This window comes from Pan paniscus, chromosome 15, assembly GCF_029289425.2.
Source record: "Pan paniscus chromosome 15, NHGRI_mPanPan1-v2.0_pri, whole genome shotgun sequence".
Lineage (NCBI taxonomy): Eukaryota > Metazoa > Chordata > Mammalia > Primates > Hominidae > Pan > Pan paniscus.
This window is the reverse complement of record NC_073264.2, coordinates 41,137,610-41,154,441: the sequence shown is the minus strand read 5'-3', so window position 1 is coordinate 41,154,441 and position 16,832 is coordinate 41,137,610.

The following is a 16,832-nucleotide window of genomic DNA, read 5'->3' as shown; positions in this document are numbered from 1 at the left end:
ACTTGGACACAGGGCGGGGAACACACTGGGGTTTGTCAGGGGGTAGGGAGCTGGGAGAGGGATAACATTAGGAAAAATACCTAATGTAAATGACGAGTCGATAGGTGCAGCACACCAACATGGCACATGTATACCTATGTAACAAACCTGCACGTTGTGCACATGTACCCTAGAACTTAAAAGTATAATTTTTAAAATAAAGAAAATAAAATAAACAAGAAAAAGAAGAACAAGTTAAATCCAAAGCAAGCAGAAGGAAATAAAAGAAAAATAATGAAATTGAAAACATAGAGAAAAAAATTAATGATACCTACAACTAGTTAATTGAAAAAATAAAATTGACAGACCTCTAGTCAAACCAACCAATACAAAAAAGGAAGGAAGACACAAATTACAAATATCAATAAAGAAAAGGGATGTCAGGGTATGGTGGCTCATGCCTGTAATCCTAGCACTTTGGGAGGCCAAGGTGGGCAAATCATTTGAGGTCAGGAGTTCGAGATCAGCCTGACCAACAGGGTGTAATCCTGTCTCTTCTAAAAAAAACAAAAAAATTAGCCAGACATGGTGGCACACACCAGTAATCTCAGCTACTCAGGAGGCTGAGGCAGGAGAATCGCTTCAACCCAAGAGACAGAGTTTGCAGTGAGCAGAGATCATGCCACTGTACTCCAGCCTGGGGGACAGAATGAGACTCTGTCTCAAAAAGAAAAAAAAAGAAAAAGTAGACATCACTATAGACTCTATAATCATTAAAAAGTATACTAAGAAAATACTGCAAAAAGTCTTTATATCAACCAATTTGACAACTTAAAAAATATACAAGTTCCTGGAAATACACAAGTACAAAAAAAAAATAACTCACTCAAGGATAAAGTAGTCCTATATCTGTTTTTAAAAATATAATTCATTGTTGAAAACCTTCCAACAAAGAAAACACGAGAGTCAGACAGTTTCATGGGCTAATTCTACCAAATATCTTAGGAAGAAAAGAGAACAGTATTTCTCATGAAAATAGGCCTAATTCTTCTAATTCTTTAAAAAAAAATAATAGAAAACTGAAGTAGGCAACATATCAAGAGGATAGTGTACCACAAACTAGTGAGGTTTAGCCTGGGAATACAAGACTGGCTTAACATTAAAAAATAAATAATATAATTAGCTATAAATCATTATTTCAAAGAAAAAATATCTAATCGTCTCAACAGATGACAAAAAAAATCCATGTGGCAAAATTCAACACACATCCATGATAAAAGACAACTACAAAGAAACACACACAAAAAATTGTTAAATCCTAAAGCTTATGTCATTATTAATGGCATAAGATAATGTTTGACCATAAGATTAGGAATGACTCAAGAATGTCTGTTCTCACCACTCAGATTTAGTGTCATATTGTAAATCTTAGGCACTGCAATAAGAAAAAATAATAAAATAATGTGTATAAAAAAGGAATAAGTAAAACTGTTGCTGTTCAGAGATGACATGATTGTTGTCACGGGCCAAACTGTGTCTCCTCCAGAATTTATATGAAGTCTTAATCCCCAGTCTCTCAGAATGTGAGAATGTGACTGCATTTGGAAATAAGGTCTTTAAAGAGGTAATTAAATGAGATCATTAGATTAGGCCCTAATCCAATATAACTGGTATTCTTAGGAGAAAAGGAGATTAGGACATAGATACACACTGAGCAAAGATCACGTGAAGATACAAGAAAATGGCCATCTCCAAGCCAGAGAGGCCTTAGAAGAAACCAATTCTGCCAATACCTTGATGTTGAACTTCTTTTCCTCTAGAATCATGAGAAAATGAATTTCTTTTTATGTAAGCCACCCCATCTGTGGTTTTTTTTTATGGCAACCCTAACAAACTAATGCAATTGGCTATGTAGAAAGATGTCCTAAAACCAATACATAAATTTTAAAAGGTCACAGGATACAAGGTTCAATATAGAAAATTCAACTCTGCTTCTATTAGCCATGAACAACTGGAAATTAAAATTTTAGAGCAATATAATGCACAATAGCATCAAAACCCACAAAACATGTATATATAAACCTAACAAATTAGACTCATATATGTTGAAAGCTATACAACTGATAAGAGAAATGAAAAACTCAAATATAGAGATACACCATGTTCATGAATTGGAAGATTTGATACTCTTAATATTACAATAGTCATCAAACTTATTCATAGATTTAGCATAATCCCAATCAAAATATCAGGTAATTGTATGTAGCCACTGACAAGCTAATTCAAAAATATATAGAAAGGCAGATAACTAAAATAGCCAAAACAATTTTGCAGAAGAACACATACTAATTAACTTCAAACATTACTGCAAAATCAGTGTGGTATTGGCGAAATAATAGGCACATTGCTCAATGCAGCAGAATAATCCAGAAATTTTTCACCCACACAAATATGGACAACTTAATTTTGATAAAGGTGCAAAGACAGTTCAATGGGAAAATAATAGCCTTTTCAAAAAATGGTGCCAGAACAATTGGTCCCTATATGCAAAAAAGTACTTCAACCCATATACAAAATTTAAAATGTATCACAGACCTAAAGTTAAAACCTAAAACTATAGAACTTCTGGAACAAATGTAGGAGAAATATTTGTGATCTTGAATTAGGCAGTTTTTCAATATGACACTCAAATCATTATTCATAAAAGACAAAAATTCTTAAATTGAACTTCATTAAAACCAAAACTTTTGCTCTGTAAAGGATACTGTTAAGAGAACAAAAAGATAAGCCATGGACTGGGAGAAAATATTTGTAAATTACCTGACAAATGACTTATCCAGAATATAAGAGCCTTCCAAACTCAATAACAAAAAAATACGAAAAATGGGCAAAATATTTGAACAAATACTTCCATCAAAAAAGACAGACAGATGGCAAATAAGTACATGGAAAAAAGCTCGACATCACTATTCATCAGAGAAACGCAAATTAAAACAAGATACGAATACATATCGTCTAAAAAGCAACATTTTTTAAAAAAAATCAACAATACCAAATGTTGGTGAAAATGCAGAACTGGAATATTCACACATTACATGTGGGAATGAAAAATGGCACATTCATTTTAAAAACCAGTTCGTCAATTTTCTGTACAGTTAAAAATATATTACTATATAGCACAGTGATCCCATTTCTAGGTATTTATCCAAGAAAAATGAAAACTGTGGTCACACCAAAACTTGTATGCAAGAGCTTATAGTGATTTATTCACAATCACTCAAAACTGAGAACAACCCTAATGAATGGAAAGACAAACAGTAGCACAACAGCAATAAAAAGGAACAAATTATTAATACATACAACATCATAGATAAATCTGAAATATATTAAGTGAAAAAAGCCAGGCTCAAAAAGCTATAGATAGTACTATTTCATTTATTTGACACTCTGAACAAGGCAAAACTATATGGATGGAGAACAGACAGATCATTGTTGACAGAGGTTGAAGTGGGAGGAAGGGTTAAGTAGGGCGAGCATGGAAAAATAATTTCAGACAATTGGTCTTCTCTGTATCTTGGTGGTGGTAGTGGTCACATGATTCCATTTATTTGTTAAAATTCTTAAACCTGTGCATCCAAAAGAGTGAAGTTTATTGTAAGTAAATTAAAAAGTGAATATAAAATTTAAAAACATTTTTAAAGTTAAATTTTCAGAGTTTTCCATTGCTCTCATAAGATAGGTAACAGAATTATTAGGATAACAACATGTGATCTCCACAATTATCTATGCCCTAAGAATGAGAAAAAGTATATTAAGACTCTTGGACATTTTGTTAATAATTTAAATAGGTTTTCTGTATTAAATTCTGACAGCAAGCCAAGTCTAGATTTTGCCACTAAATACTGTTCTTTCCTACCTTAAGACAATTTGGAAAGGCAGCTGGCAAATTCTAGAGCTGCAAGACTCCTGTGTTCTTATAAAAAGGCAATAATGAAAATAGAACTATAAAAGTCCTACTTTATTTCAGAATGAAAGTTCTTTCAGCTTGTCTGTATTTATTCAAAATCTCTAAAGGATTGCTCAACTGTTAATTTTCTCTGTTCTCCTAATTAGTATCCTGTTTTAACAAAAACACCAAAATGAGAAACGGTGAATTCTGCTTGCCCTAAGGATGAATCCATTTCCTCTCTCCTTCCCCCCTTCCCATGAAAAAGACAAAATGGAACAGTAGATTTGTAGGCCCCATGTATAAGCAGAAAAACACAGTCTTATTTTGATGGCTGAAGGAAAATCGCCTATGGTTAAGCAGTTTTTTTTCAAAACATTCAGCTGTTTAGATTCAACTAAATGAGTTCTGTAAATAGTGGCAGCCCCGGTGTTTATTATTACAATATGAGTGTTTACTATTGTGAATTATAATTGTCCTCTCATTTGAATAAAATAATTAAAAATTATCTCTATTGGGATAGCAAAATTAATTAGGATAATAAATGCAGTTGTGATTCTGGCTCTGATGTGTGCTGGTTCCATATTAGTTCAATATTGATCTGAAGAGTCTTAAACATGATGAGTGAATGCAAATCAGCATTGTTTGTACTACCTGAAAGTTGAAATTAGAAAGATTATTCTATTACATGAAGATGTAAGAAGGAAGACAGCAATTGCCTATTTTAGTATCTGATCATATAGCAATAGGAACATTGCACTATACAAGGCTTAATTTTTGACTATGAAGTTGCCTCTTAGGAGTAGTAGACCACATAATGCAACAGAAAATAAGCTATATTGTCAATATTTATTGAAACTTACATTTTCATGTTTAGACAAAATGATGGTGGTTGATCCAGCAAAACCTTGCCATAAGGCTATGAGTAGAGTCAACACACACACACACACACACACACACAGGTAAAATATAGGATTCCATTCTTGCAAAGTTAATGAAATATGAGATTGATCCAAGTCCATCTGGTCTAGCTACAGCCTGGCACCCTGGCGTCATTTTCCTGTTACAATTTAAATATCAAGAGAACTTTTAAAAAAGAAGAATTCCAGGGATATGATTGTTGGGGGACAAAGAAGGGTCAATTTCACCAGCCTGAACCAAAGAGGATGGGTCAGGAGGCTACTTGGAGAACACTGGGAACAAATGTCTCTAATTTCTACTCTGCTGCTTTTGAGGAAGGGAATTACCTGGTAGTTGAAGTTTCCTCACAGGGCCCACACTCCTGTCTACATTTCCCGAGGCTCACCACTACCACCACCACGATTTTTTTTTTTTTTTTTTTTTTGAGACAGAGTCTCGCTCTGTCGGCCAGGCTGGAGTGCAGTGGCGCTATCTCGGCTCACTGCAAACTCCGCCTCCCGGGTTCATGCCATTCTCCTGCCTCAGCCTCCCTAGCAGCTGGGACTACAGGCGCCCGCCACCATGCCTAGCTACCACCACCACGACTTCTGCTGCCACCAAAGGATGATAACTTTAGCTTACCACTCACCCCCGCTACCTGGCTGTTTAATATCAGGGGCTGGGCAGAGGATGGGAGTAGGAGGCAATTGCCAAATGTTTATGATACTCAAATTCACATTATTGTTGTGTTGTCCTATATTTGAAAGACTGACAGAATGCAAGCTTTTTTTGAGAAAGACAGATAATCTGATAAGGAAAGTATAGGACCTATTGCAGATATCTTAAACTTCCATGTAAGAATGCTAAATTTTATTTCTTTACTATATTTTTAACAAATTACTAAATAAAATATGCAGTAATTATGATCTTCCACCTAATTGATGCTACAAACACTGCACAAGTATCCACCAAACACAAACACTGAAACACTGATGCACACACTCCCCTTAAAAAGCAACTGCTTTAGAATGAAGTTTGAATGCCAATATTTGGTCACGGAAGTGGGTAACATTCAAAATGTCGTATTTCCCTTTCCATTGTATACATATCCTTAGTGATTAAATCATTCAACAAATTCTCAGTGACCACCCACCATGCACCAAGCACTGAACTAAACACTAGAGAGGAGTTCAAAATCTATCAGAAGAGAAGATCCTCGACAAATAATTACACACGCGTCTTACTGAGTTATAGTTGTGACCATCCTAAAGCACAGTGTGTAATGCACTTTGGCTTTCATCCCATCACATGAAAGTGGATTTTTTTTCTTATGTACGGTCAATCTAGACCCATAAAGCACGGGCAGGGGAAAAAACTCTATGGCTTCAGATATTTCGCCAACAACTGTCTTATAAAAGCATAAATGTCCCATGGGTTCAACAGTAAGCATTTGAACTTTTGCTCAAGGCTCCCTTTTATTTAAGAGCAGACTGCTTCTGTTGAGTGACTATGGCAGGGATATGAGAACAAACCCTCTAGCTCTTATGGACTCCTTCTAGGCTTATTCTTGGAAATGTCTCTCTCTGCCCCTTATTAAATAGAGATGCAGTCTTCCGTCCCAAATAACAGGATTGGAGTAATACATTTCTAAGGTTTACTCACATGATCTAGTTTGAGAGTTCATCTAACCCCTAGATTGAGAACTAAGAAACTCCCCCCCAGAAAAATAGTCTGGCATCTGAGAGTTCATTTGAGTTTCTGAAAGTGTGCCTATTGCCCAGAGCCCCTAAGTGTATCTACAGAATATCAATATAGCCATTAAATCCAAGAGCTAAAAGTGCCACATAGCAACATGGAAGAGGAGTCCTCCTAGAGAATATAAACTAGGTCTTCTTTAAATAACTCCCTGAATTTTGCAAATAAGGCTTTCTGAACTCCAGAACGTTTTGTCAGTGGCTATCTCAATTTTTCTTTCTTTTCCTTCAGGCATATCAACACATTGAGAGAGTGTTACGGTCAACATTTCTGTTAACCAAGCCAGAAGCTGCAATTCAGAAAAACATACCTAACTAAAAGATACTGCATTTTGACATAATTACTTAAGGGTTTTGTAATGGTATACGTTTTATGATATCCATCTTACAGATTTATATTGCTACATGGTGTGTCATTTTGAATTATTGTTAGCTTAATAAAACCACAAGACCAGGTTTAAGTGGAAGGTTTATGAAAAGTGTTTATGACAGGATCAGTCAGGCTTCAGGCAGGATTAAACTTAAACTTTTTATGGTTTGGGATTGAATTGCTTAATGAACCAATCAGCACTTTATTTTCTGCCTTCAGCTACATATTTTTTTAAATGATGCTCTACTATTAATCATCAGTTTAGACTCTCATAGTTACTAAATATGTAAGTACTTATGAATCCTAATCCCCCACGAAGGAAGGCCGTATATACTGTGTGTCTCAGTGGAAAAAGATGTGAGAAAAACATCAGCCTAACTCTTCAAACATGTTCATGGGGATTAGAAGAATTGTTTTCTCTATGATAAATTTTAGGACCAAAAACTCAAGTTTGCTCATAAGAATGCTCATATCCCCAAAGATAAAATTTGAGCTGCTACTTGCTTTCTTTAAGGTAAATCGAAAGCAATTAGCAGGATATTCCCTAATCAGCACTTTTGGAAATATATTGATTGTTTCTGGTAACTAAAGTTCTCAAATGGTAGAGAGGAATAAAACTTTATTACAAGTATTTGAGGGCCTCATAACAAAGAATCTTTTTAAAGGTACCTACCATACTAAGGAACTTAACTAATCTCTAGAATCCAAAGGAGAGCATAAGAGTAGTTTTTAAAGATCTTTTAAATAATAATACATAAGGTATGGCAGAACTATAATGTGCCTTCTCATTACATGGATTCAGATAAACAATAGGATAAATAATGTTCCTTAAAGTAAGTAAGCTGCCTACTGTAAAAGGGTTTCACAGCAAAACCATCTTATATGAAAGTACGTGAAACCTATCTGACATCAGTTGTATTCGGTCAGTGCAAAAGTAATTGTGGTTTTTGCCATTACTTTCAATAGCAAAAGCCACGATTACTTTTGTACCAACCTAATATAAAGCATTCCTTAAATATTTTAATTATGATGTATGTGAAAATTATCAAAATTTAAAGTGTTATTTTGTAAATATTAAATCAACATCTTACAATTGATGGAATGCTGTTATACTTTTAGAGAATTTTCCTTTTCTTAGTAGCTTCACTATATCATATATTTTTATCTTCATGAAAAGATGATGAGGGAATTAAAGCTCAACAAGGATAAGTGACCTCATTCAAGGCTCCAAAGGTAGTAAATGCAGAGCTGAGACTTAAGCATATTATCTTTGGACTAAAAATTCTTAGGAATTTTCTACTATATTCAGTATCTTGTATTGTTTAGAGCTTATAGCCTTGTTACTTAGGTTTTGCCTAGCCTCAGTTGCTAATAAATGAGTATGTTTTATCTCTCTGGATGCCTATGTGAGAAAGAGAACCCTGGGATTTGGAGGAAAAACTTATACAAAGTAAGATCCTATTACTACTTTACTACTCATGGGAAAATCACTTTGCCTTTCCAAACTTTTATTTTATTTTATTTTATTTTATTATTTTTTGGAGACAGAGTCTTGCTCTGTCGCCCAGGCTGGAGTGCAGTGTGATCTCAGCTCACTGCAACCTCCAACTCCTGGGTTCAAGCAATTCTCCTGCCTCAGCCTCCCGAGCAGCTGGGATTACAGGCATGTGCCACCATGCCCAGCTAATTTTTATACTTTTAGTAGAGATGGGGTTTCACCATGTTGGCCAGGCTGGCCTTGAACTCCTGACCTCAGGTGATCCACCTTTCCAAACATATATATATATATATAAATGTCATATATGCAGAATGTATGCTATGACTGGTTAGCAAGAGAAGAGTGGTCTGGAAAGTTAATAAATGATTGACTTGATTCTTTTGGGGAACTATAAATAAAAATAGAATTTCCTCCCCACCTAGATGAATATATATATATTCATCTATGAAATGAAATAAATTCATAAAATTTGCTCTGAGTCAGATCAGATAATAAATGTTAAAGATGGTAGCAAAATGCTAGAAATATTACACTTATATTCTTTGTACCTAATTCATCTCCACTTCCTCAAACGCATTTAACATCATGCTTTGTTTGCAACTGGTACTCAATAAATTATTTATAATTGGTACTGAATCTTCTAAGTAAGCCAGAGTTTCCACACACAAAAGCATCTGAGCTACTTAATACATATAAACAACTCGGTATTTTTAATAATGGTTGATTTCAATGACCATTTTGCTGTTTGTACGTGTAAAGGTACTGACTACCATTTTACTGTTTTGAGTCAAACATATACCGACTATAGTAACACAAATGAGGTAAGAAGCTCCTCATTTATTTAACATGCACTAAGAGGTTGAAGAGAAAACCTGGGCTATTCAGAGACTTAAACAATTTTCTCTATGGGAGCATTTTTTAAAGCCCCGAAAGAACACCAAAATAGGAATTCAAGGTATAAAACCATGAGACAAAACATGAATTTGAGAGGGGTCAAAAAGCTGAGGAGCCAAAAAAATGTATAATATCCACAGCAGAAGTAAACATTTAAGGGTTTACTTTGTACCAGGCAATCTGCTAAGCCAGTTTCAATCATGATCTGATTTAAAGCTCACATAATCCCTGTAGAATAAGTACTATTATGATGATTGCCATTCCACAGCTGATGCTTCCAGAGGTAAAACGATTTGCTGATGGCCACACAGCTAGAGGGGGCAGAGTTTATACCAAACCCATTCTATCTTGCACTAGAGAAGACGGTTTCCTTCCATTTGCTTAAATATTTTCTGCCCCTTGCTGTCCCCATCCCTCTCTCTCTAGTCCTCTACTTCTCTGACCCTAGATTCCTAAGATATTCTAGCTTTACAGTTTCTTCAACCTATCCTTTTCTTTAGAAATTGTTTTAATTACTGTATCCTAATCCAACATTATCAACATTATTCAGACCTTTTGGTCTCATGCAGTTAAGGGATGAGTAGAGTGTTAGAGAAATAAAAAGGCAGTTGTCCCTACCCCAGTCTAGATAAATATCCTCATTTCACCACGATTTAAGAGGAAAGTACATGACAACTCATTATTCATTCATGAACTGAATAACTAAGCTCCATTTATCCAATTACACTGTTAGTCAGATACAGACCCATTTAGATTGCTGGGAAAGCCTGCAAAGACACACCCACTACCCACACCTGCACTTAGTTTCTCAAACATGCAACTTCTTCTTTCTCAAGACCCTTGACTCTACTGGAAACTTTTCTCTTCAACGTCTTGGCCTCGTTTTAAATATTACAACCTCAGAAAGGTGTTCCTTGACAGTGTCATCTAAAGAATTTCCCAATGATTTTCTCTCTCAGCCCAATGCTCTCATTATAAACTTTCATGATTTGTAACTGCTTCCAATATTTACTTCTTCACTTGTTAGTGTTCCATACGAGATTCTGAAGGACTAAAAAGTTTCCATTCAAAATGCTGTATAACCTCCACTTAGTTCCAAAACCGTTTCATCACCTCAAAGTTACTCTTACCAGTTAAGCAGTTTCTCTGCATTCTTCCTTTCTCCTAGGCCCTGACAAACACCAATATGCATTGTCTCTACAGAATGATCTATTATGGACATTTCATATAAATAGAGTCATACAATATCTGACTTTTTGCATCTACCTGCTTCCACTTAACATCAAGTTCTGGGGGTTCATTCACCTTGTAGCACATATCAGTACTTCATTTTATGGCTAAATAATATTCCATTGTATGTATGTTCCACAATTTATCCATTTATTCATTAATGGACATTTGTGCTTTTTCCACCTTTTGGCTATTGTGAATAGTTATGTTTATTTTTTTTAATAATATGTTAGAAATACATATTGAAGTGTTTCCAGATTAAATGATACACATAAATTTTGTATTAAAACACCACAGCCAAAAAAACAAAAATAAAAGTGGATATAGATGAAATAAGATTGGAGAAATCTTGATAATTGCTGAAGCTGGAAGATAAGTAAAGGGGTGTTATACTATTGTCTCTACTTTTATATATAGAAACTGAAGATCTGAATTTGAATGTTTTGTTTTTATAAGATTAATAATATATTCTCTAGCATATAATATATTCTGTGTATTCTCTCTAATCTTCATTCACTCTCAAAAAATGTCATATATGCAGAATGTATGCTATGACTGGTTAGCAAGAGAAGAGTGGTCTGGAAAGTTAATAAATGATTGACTTGATTCTTTTGGGGAACTATAAATAAAAATAGAATTTCCTCCCCACCTAGAAAACTTCTCCACAAAGGTAGAAAAGAAAAAAGATAATTTTATTATTGAATAATCATTAAATTAGATAGTGATGCCCATTCACAGGCAATCTGCCAAGAGAATGCAAAGACAAAGAAATCTCACCCTTTTATATAGTCAAGCAGACTAGACCCATTACAAACTTGTTCTCAAGGTAATAACTAGTCTTCAACTAAGAGGAGTTGACAGCATTGTTCGTCACATACAGTTTGTTCTAAATTCAGTAGATAGTTGGCATAACCTTCTGTGTTAGCTAGTTGGCTTTATCCATAAACTTTTCACAGCTTTATGACAAAAGGTAGTTCTGAAATTTGGAGAGAGAGAGGGGCTCACCAAAGTTAAGGTCCTACCTTCCCCCAGAAACTGGGAGACAGGGGCATTATCTTCCTTGATCATATCTCAAAGAGATGGTTCTTGTATCCTTGAGAAAGACATTCCTTGTTCATAAGCTGGCTAGAGTTGTATTTAGGTTTTTAAAAGTTTTACATATATTTCAGAGACAGAGAAAGACGTTACAATTTTTTTGAAGTAAATGTTCTAAGAAAAGAAAACAAGAGTCTCTTATATTCACCAGGGAGAATTAAGCAGCTTGTCATTTTGTATTTACCACCATAAGCCTTTGTAGCAGAAAAAAAACATAGGAAGAGATGATCTCATTATAAATTACCACTACACTGTTTTGTTTCCAAAATGTGTGTGATATCAGCTTATTTTAATGGAATATATTCAAGAGTCAGGAATAAATCTGTAGTTTGGGTGACATGCACATTGTGGGGGTTAATCCTCAGTGTTAACTTGACTGGATTGAAGGATGCAAAGTATTGATCCTGGGTGTGCCTGTGAGGGTGTTGCCAAAGGAGATTAACATTTGAGTCAGTGGCCTGGGACAAGCAGACCCACCATTAATCTAGGTGGGCACCATCTGATCAGCTGCCAGTGTGGCAAAAATATAAAGCAGACAGAAAAACCTGGAAAGACTAGACTGGCCTAGCCTCCCAGCCTACATCTTTCTCCCGTGCTGGATGCTTCTTGCCCTCAAATATTGGACTCCAAGTTCTTCAGTTTTGGGAGTTGGACAGGCTTACCCTTGCTCCTCAGTTTGCAGATGACCTATTGTGAGACCTTGTGATCATGTGAGTTAATACTTAATAAACTTCCCTTTATCTGCACTCCAGCCTGGCAGCACAGTGAGGCTGTCTCAAAATAAATAAACAAACAAAGTTCCATATATCTATTACATATCCTATTAGTTCTGTCCCTCTAGAGAACCCTGACTAATACACACATTAAAAAGTCCACTAAGGCAAACCTTCTCAAACTTTAATGCACATTTGAGTCACCTAGAGATCTTGTTAAAACAGATTCTGGCTCTTTAGTCTGGGGCAGAGCCTGAGATTCTGCACTTCTAACAAGCTCCTAGGCAAAGCCCACACGGCTGATCCACTACCACAGGCTGAGCATCGAGGCTCTATCTCAGTTACTTTCAAAGTTTAGTCCCCAAATCAGCAGAGTCAGCAATATCAGGGAACTTGTTTAAAATGCAAATTCCTGGGCCTACCTTTAGGCTATTGAATTAGAAGCTATTTTAACTTTTAATAAATCCTCCTGGTATTCTGATGCATGCTAAAATGTGATAACCCCTGCTATACGTTAATGGTCTCAAATTTTAGATGCACTTTGAAATCACCTCAGAAATTTCCAAAGACACACTGATGCCTGTGTTGACCACCTCCATTATGATTCCATTGGCACAAAGCAAAACCTAGCCATCAGTAGACTTAAAATCTCCCCCAAGCGATTCTAATATGCAGCAGTTTGAGGGCCCCTGAACTAGAATGTAAGCTCCACACAAGCAGGAATTTGGTCATTGCTGAATCCCAAGTGCCTAGAAAAATGTCGGGCACTAGTTGACATCCCATAAATATTTATTTAATGAATGAATAAATAAGAGAATGAGAAGAAAAACAAACCCCTCAGTTACTCTAAAAACAGTTGCATGATGATATTACAGAAGAAATATCATATTTGTCATCTTTCTCTCTTATGGGAAATCTGTTTTCAGCTCAGAATACAATGTGGACATAACTGTTCCCACCAAATTATATTTGAAATACCCCTCATCATCACAGCAATTTCTCGGGGCAAGAAAATATAGAATCAAAGCTGGCAGATCTTAAAAAAAGAGAACTAAAACTAAATACAGCTATTAAATATAATAAAATGAATAAACAAAGCATGAAATTGGCAAGTTATAGAGAGTATAGAAGGAAATGTATAGAAGTATAGAAGGAAATGTAATGTCATATAAACGAATAAAGGCTTAAGACCTGCAACTTTGAATAGTTGCATTGGCACAGAAGGACAGGACTATAGACCAAAGCAAGATAGAAAGTATCTTTTGGCCACCCTAATTAAAAGTTCCTAAGTGGAAAAAAAAATTGCTGTGAAAACCCATGGCACAGTATTCATAGTTGTTAGAAGTAAGCATGTATTGAGTTAGTGTATAGCAAAATGTAATTCTATAGGGAAGATTTAATCATACTACCTCTCTGGATAGAATATTACTGTAACTTTAACTTTTCATTGTATTATATGAAAAGAATATACATCCATTTTTGTTGGCTTATAAAATAAAACAAAGCAGGCAAGGGATATGCATACTTTAGGACACAGTCATTTGTTGCTGTCAAATTTCTCCATGCAAACTCATCACTCTTCATGTTCTCCAGTCAAATCACCTCAGAAGCATAAACACTGAATTAAAAGAACTCGCCTCTGAAGTCACAGTTTCTCAAAAAGTGTCTAGTTCGATATTTAAACCAGCAAGGGGTTAACAGAAGACTGACTCCACAATCCCATAATATTTACAGGAATAAAGCCGGCCTAAATATAGGGAATGAGCTGCTGAGGCCCAGAAATTAGGCCCAGGAAGTTAATCCCAGAGAAATCAGTGCACTGGGAAGGAAATGAGAAATAGGGATTCATTTTCTGGAAAAAGAGCTTAATATGGGGCATTGTGATATGGAAAAATAAAAGCCAATGTCCAGGTTTTAGGATTAAGGTAAAAAAATTACAGTAAAATAAGCCAAAAGGATAAAAATGCTGAGCTACTACACTTGAATTTCTTGAATTTCTCCTTATTAAGAGCTCTATTGTTCACAGGGCTGGAGGATGTAGAGACTGAATTTTCCATTTAAAGGTAAGAGGTCACAGCTGTGAGGTCCATGTAGGACCAAGAAGCCACAGGACACATTGTTGAGTTTTTTGCAGCTTTGGAGTAATATAAAATGGTCAAAAAAGGTCCAAAGGATCTTTACAAGAAAATTAAATGTAACAAAATTAGAGGCCGTAAAATGGTTCACTGTAAATATGTTAGAATTCCTTATACACAGAGGTAATATCATATATTTTATTTATGATGCAATATTAGAAAAATCCAAAAACCAACATAATAACTTTTAGGGCTTTTCAATTAGCAAATTCCCAGAAAACAGAGAAACATTTATTACATTTATTTTTTTCCATTCATTGTTTAGTTTTTGAAATGAATTTTTCTTTTTAACTTATCTCCTTTGCAACTCAATATACAAAGATAAAATGTAAGAAGTCACAATTCCTGCAATATCTTATCAAAAATACCTTAAAGAAAATACAAGCTCTGTGATTCAGAAATGAGATTCAAGTCTCGAAGTTCTGTAGAAAAAAGTAGGGCCAGACAAGAACACTTTCCCAATCAGCAGCTATATTTGGTGTCTAAGTGTCCAAACCAGATTAAAAAGGAATAGAATGGATTTCCAAGACAGGCAGGCAGGAAGCAAGGTCTGAGGTTTCACTGTAGGAAAGAGGCTTTCTACACTTAGCTGGACTACGTGCACCCTGCTTAGAGCAGGCAGACCCATGCAGGGAGGACTAGAGTCCAGTGAACAGTATCTAATCATTGAGTGCAGCAAAGGCAAGTTGCTTGGTGGTCTGCAGGGCTCCAACAGTTACAACAGTAACTCAGCCAAATAGTAAAACTTGAAAGAATGGAATATTTACATTCTTCTTAGAAAAAAGAACACAAATTCATTATTCAGAGATGTAGTCCAACAGTGTATTTGATAAACTCCAGAAAGAACATGATATGGGCATATATACCCATTCTGCCCCAGGTCTCACTGACTCCTCCCCTCTCCCCACTCTCAACCTCCCATCCCCAGAAACAAACTTAAATATAAAAATAGGATAAAGTGTATGTCAACTCTACATTCCAGAGAAGAATGTGTTTATATGTCACAAAACTTTTAAACGATTCTACTGAAGAAGTTTCAGATACACCAACAGAAAGTTGAAACTTGTTGCAGACACCATGTGCCCACCTACTGTTATGTAATTCTCTTCTTCACTCTCACCTACAGACTCTAGATGGTGGTGTACTCAGCTCAAAAATGAACAATGACAAAACCCTTATATATTTCCCAGATACCCTCTCTTGTAGTCAAGAGAAGCAACATTACCCATTCTGGCCAACAGATTGAAGCAAAAGCCTACTGGAAATTTCTGGAAAATTCTTGCTTTCCTGACAGGGCCTCTACTCCCTCCTCCTTGACTCCATCCTTTCTGGCCTGAAGTATATTTTTGTGACTGCAGTGGACTCAGCCCTAAGATCCTTGGGTGGCACATACTACAGAGCATTTACGAGATATTAGTTCATATTTTTATTGCTAAGAAAATATAGGGAGAAAGCTTAATAACACTGGATTTGGTAATGATCTCCTGGACATCACACCAAAAGCACAGACAACAAAAGAAAAAAATAGATGAATTACACTTTATCAAGGTTAAAAACATTTGTGCAAAGGACACGATCAACCGAGTAGAAAGGCAACCCACAGAATGGGAGAAAATATTTCCAAGTCATATATCTGATGAAGGATAAATATCCAGAATATGCAAAGAAATCCTACAACTCAACAAAACAACAACAAAAACTAATTTAAAGACGAACAAAGCACTTGAATAAACATTTCTCCAAACAAGATATACGAATGGCCAATAAGCACATGAAAAGATGCTCAACATCACTAATCATTAGGAAATGCAAATCAAAACCTCAATGAGACACCACTTCACATATTACATAATAAGAGTTGGCAAAATGTGGAGAAATTGAAACCCTCGTACATGGCTGGTGGGAATGTAAAATGATTGTGAAAAACAGCACGGTGGGGAGGTTCCTCAAAAAAATAAATATATAATTACCACATGATCTGCCAATTTACTTTTTTTATATAGTCCAAAGAATATTTAACTGAGAATGAGTCCCTCCAAAGGGACTCAAACAGATATTTATACACCAATGTTCATAGAAGCATTATTCACAATAGCCAAAATGTGAAATAACCAAAATGTCCATGGATGGATGAATGAATAAACCAAATGTTCTACACATACAACATCTGTATATACAACAATGGTATATACATACAATATGATATTATTCAGCCTTATAAAGGATAGAATTCTGCTACATGATACAATACGGATGAAACCTAAAGATATGCTATGTGAAATAAGCCTGACAGAAAAAAGGACAAATATTATGATTCT